Below are 4,943 nucleotides of genomic sequence, written 5' to 3'. Positions count from 1 at the left end.
TCTTGCTAAAGCTATACTACTGTTCGATAGGTACACTTGCCTTCATCGTGATAATAGTTAGTTTCAAGAACGATTAATTATAAATTTTTAAAACCTGTCGCGAATATCACGTATCAAATTTTTGGCGTCATTTCTGGGGAACTAAGATATTAGGAACACTTGATTTTTATTACTTTATCCATTTTACTTTTATTGCAATTCAAATTTTTATTTTCTTTTCTAATTCTTCACTTATTTTCTTCTAACAGGTTTTTCTAGTTTATGACAAGAAGAAACCCATCAGGACCATTACTTTTTGACGATTACATCGACTGCACAGTTTGCAGAAACTGAAAAGAAATAAGGTAAAGCTTACGATACACAGAGGAAGAGCAAGAGGACGATACTTCAACCACAACTGAAGAGATGGCTGAAAACCAAGAAAATCCGCTACCTCTTGCAATTGCTGCTAATCAGAATCCTACTCCACGTACTATGTATGATTATGCTAAACCTTCTTTAACAGGAACTAAATCGAGCATAGTTAGGCCTGCTGTTGCTGCAAATAATTTTGAACTAAAACCTAACACCATTCAAATAATCTAACAGTTTGTTCAGTTTGATGGTTTGCAGGACAAGGATCCCAAAGCTCACTTAGCAAATTTCTTAGAGTTTTGCGACACTTTTAAAATCAATGGCATTTTTGATGATGTCATTCGCATTCGGTTGTTTCCCTTTTCATTGAGGAATAAGGCTAAACAGTGGTTGAACTTGTTACCACGAGGGTCAATCACTACTTGGGAACAAATGACCGAAAATTTTTTATTTAAAATATTTTCCGCCGGCTAAAACCGCCAAATTACGTAATGATATCTCCTCTTTTTTGCAGATGGATTTAGAAACACTCTATGATGCATGGGAGAGATACAAGGATCTGTTGAGAAGGTGCCCTCACCATGGGTTACCACTCTGGCTACAGGTTCAAACGTTTCAAAATGGCCTAAATCCTTCGACTCGACAGATGATTGACACAGCCGCTGGCGGAACTATCAATAATAAGACACCTGAAGATACTTATGAATTTATAGAAGAGATGTCACTGAATAATTATCAGTGGCAAGTTATAAGGACAACACCAACGAAAATAGTCGGCGTTTTTAACGTTGATTCAGTCACCATGCTCTCTAATCAGGTAGAACTTTTGAACAGAAAGATTGACAGTTTTCTTGGTTCTTCACAGGTTCACCCAGTGGTAAGTTATGAGGACAACACCAATGAAAACAATCGACATTTTTAACGTCGATTCAGTCACCATGCTCTCTAATCAGGTAGAACTTTTGAACAGAAAGATTGACAGTTTTCTTGGTTATTCATAGGTTCACCCAGTAATGCAGTGCGAAGCAAGTGGAGGTGGATCAAGCAATTCAGATTACCAACCCTATGGCCACAACATGGAGAATGAGCAGTTAAATTACATGGGTAATAATCCTCAATCTCAAAATAATTATTATAGTAATACTTACAATGCAGGTTGGAGGAAACACCCAAATTTCTCATGGGGAGGAAAGGGAATCAGCAACCACCACCACCTCCAGGCTTCCAACAACCACCCTACCAACAAGAGAAAAAGCTGAACCTTGAGGAGATGCTAACAAAATTCATCTTGGTGTCAGAAACTCGTTTTAAGAATATCGAGACAACACTTAAAAATCAACAAGCATCGATCCAATAGCTCGAAACTCAGATAGGTCAGCTCGTTAAATTGATATCTGAACGACCACAAGGTAGCCTGTCGAGTAACACTGAATCTAACCCAAGGGAGCAAATCAATGCAATTACCATTCAAGATGACGAAGGGTTAGTTATACCTGAACCAGAACCGAGGCAAGAAACTGTGGTAAGTACTGGTAAGGGTGAGGTGGACCACAATGACCAAAAACTGGTAAGTAAAGAATACAAACCTCGTGTGTCACACCTAAAAGCAACAAGGAAGGACCACACAGAAGAACAATTCGATAAATTCCTTAAATTATTAAAGAAGTTACATATTAACTTACCGTTTATTGAAGCTCTTTCGTAGATGCCAAATGCAGTCAAATACTTAAAATAGCTTTTAACAAATAAGTGGAAGTTGGATGAGGCGTCGCATATGGAACTAAATGCGGTTTGCTCAGCCATACTACAGAATAAGCTGGCCAACAAATTAAAAGATCCAGAAATAAGTTCGAAGAACCTACACGAGCCATGTTCAAGCAACATCAAAGGACCTATCTATGAAGAATGAAGGCTACAAATCGAGGATCTTGATGAATGGCAGACACAGAAATCGAGAACACCCGATAAATCAAAACTGAGCCAGGACGAGCTCAATGTCACACGAAATCAACTTAGGGTTGAAGACAAAGTACTACTAGATGCAGCAGATCCTCACATTGCCACTTCTAAATCTAATGAAGAAATCCCTCTTACGGTACTTAGTATTTTCCCATATGGTACAATCGAGGTAATTCATCCCAAATTCGGCACTTTTAAGGTAAACAATACCCGTCTTAAACCTTATGTTGATAAAGTTGATAGCAGGGATGAGGAGTGTAAACTCTACGCACCACCCTGACCATGCAGAAGAGAGGTAAGTTTAGCTTAAGACTATAAATAAGCGCTTCTCAGGAGGCAACCCGAGCACTAACAATAATGATATTATTTAAATTCTAGTTTTTCACATCTAACCTACTAACTGAATCTTGAAAAATAGGATTTTCCCATCTACACGGCCAGGAACATGGACGTGCCTTAGGCCGTGCTCACACCACAGGAGGAGACACGGCCGTGCGATACGGCCGTGTGAAAATAGGGAAAAAATTTTCCCCAACACGGGATGTGATAAGTGGCCACGACCGTGGGCTAAGGCCGTGGGCGAAACTGCCAAAAAAATACGGGCGTACAACACACCTGTGTGTTGAAACCGTGGGCGAACCTATCAATTTCGCACGCCCGTGCCTAGCCACTATGGTCGAGCCTATCAAAATAACACGGGCGTGAAAGAAGCGAACGAAGATTGACACAATTGTGGAACATGGCCGTGTACACCAATGCACCCAATTTCGAAAACCACGAAACACACGAGCTGAAATGAGGGCACACGGGCGTGCCCCACAGCCGTGTGCGCCAATTTCTCTATAAACACCTATTATTTATTTTATTTTTATCTTTATATTTTGAAATTACTTTTAATTTCCTTTTAATACTATTTTATCTTGATTTTTTACAATTTTTATGTTCGGCTATTTCATTACGAATAATTATGCTTCATTATATTTCCTAAAGAGTTCCTGATTCTATCACAGTTAAAAAGAGCTCCAAAGCTCATCATCACATAGGAACTGAAAACTCCACTGGGAAAGGTTCTACACGACTGCCATGTCTTGCTCAACCACGACCATAGCTACTACCAGATACAATATTCTTTTGGCGCAGGACTTATGGACTAATGAACCTCTACCACCACTGGAGTATCCTCCTCCACTCTCATCATTGCCTTGGACGATTATTCTCTGTAACTCCAATTCAAGGAGTTCATTCATAATTCAGGAAGTTTCACTTCTCTCCCTATCTTATGATTATATATATATATTTTTCAATATATCTATCTTTGTGCATTGAGGGCAATGTACATCTTAAGTGTAGGGGGTCTTTCATATCGTCATTAGAATTCCCTGAATTTTGTCTTATTCTCACATGAATCACTCATATCACTATTAGAATGAATTTTAATTAATTTATGATTTTTATTGATATGTCTTAAATTAAAACATAGGCATTTATGCATTGATTGTTTAAACTTTAAGACATTAGGGAATCAAGCATGATAAGTTGATTTTTGAAGAATTAAAAAAAACTTTTAGGTTGCTTCCCTAAGTTTAGGTATTATCTTGAGTTGAAATTCACAAGTTTAAACATCAAAAAGCCATAATTTTTTGTGAGATCTTGAGCCTTTAGAGCATATTTTATTTCTTTGATGCTCACTTTTATTATGAGTGCGTCAGTATTGATTTGTTATTCTAGAACTTGCTTGATTATGCATGTCACGACCATACCATTTGATTTGATATGTTAAAATGATAAATGCACTTAGGTTTAACCCACTCACTCCACAAAAGCCTACCTTCATAATTAACCCTTAGTGAACCCCTTTTGAGCCTAACAAGCCATTAATTGATTTACCCTCTTTATTAACCCATAACCCATTATTGTTGAAATCCTCTAATTTGACCCCTATTTTTGTCGAGATTTAATTTGAAATAATTGCTTAGCTATGTTTTATTCTTCATTTTGATAATTAAGTTCTATGTTATGTGTCTTGTTCTTAAAAAAATACTTACATATTAGTAGTAATTCGTCGTTTTTGAGCTTGAATGTTAATTCCACATTCTGAGAAGAACCTCACTTGTATTCAACTGATGACTAGTATTTTTTCTAGCTAGGTAATTTTTCAATTCAATCTCGATTCTAACATTTTCTTTCAGCTTGTGACCACACCCCCTAACCAAAGCCACGTTACAACCCTCTAAAGGCCTTGTTGATTGATGTATCATCTCAATTTATAGTGGTGGAGATTTGATTTTCAAGCAAGCCTATCGTAATAACTTTTCATATTGACTAATGAGTGCTTTAATTGATGCCCTTAAACACCCTGAGTGATTTGAGTGAATCTTTAGTGAAGATGTTAAACTCTGTGATATTTTGATCAAAGGTAATCACTTAGATGAGGGGAGACATCTATGTTTTCATGATAAAATGCTCAACTTGGAATGTTTTAAAATTTGATGTACTTTTAGTTGAATTTTCAATGTATGAATACTTATGGATTATTTTGAGATATTATTGATAGGAATTATAAATTAAGGAGAATTTATTTTGATTGTGAGTTGAGGATTTTGCTTGAGAACAAGCAAATGCTTAAGTGT

At 37.0% G+C, this 4,943-nt stretch overlaps 1 non-coding gene across 1 annotated transcript; it reads right to left on the bottom strand.

Annotated features, from left to right (window-relative positions):
• Positions 1–835: 835 nt before the first annotated feature.
• LOC121225745 (small nucleolar RNA R71) lies at positions 836–942 on the bottom strand. The gene has a single exon (XR_005923619.1). It is a non-coding gene; the product is annotated as a small nucleolar RNA R71 (small nucleolar RNA).
• Positions 943–4,943: the final 4,001 nt, after the last annotated feature.

Source organism: Gossypium hirsutum, chromosome A03 (genome assembly GCF_007990345.1).
Source record: "Gossypium hirsutum isolate 1008001.06 chromosome A03, Gossypium_hirsutum_v2.1, whole genome shotgun sequence".
In the NCBI taxonomy this organism is placed as follows: Eukaryota; Viridiplantae; Streptophyta; class Magnoliopsida; order Malvales; family Malvaceae; genus Gossypium; species Gossypium hirsutum.
This window is presented reverse-complemented; position numbering and strand designations above follow the sequence as displayed.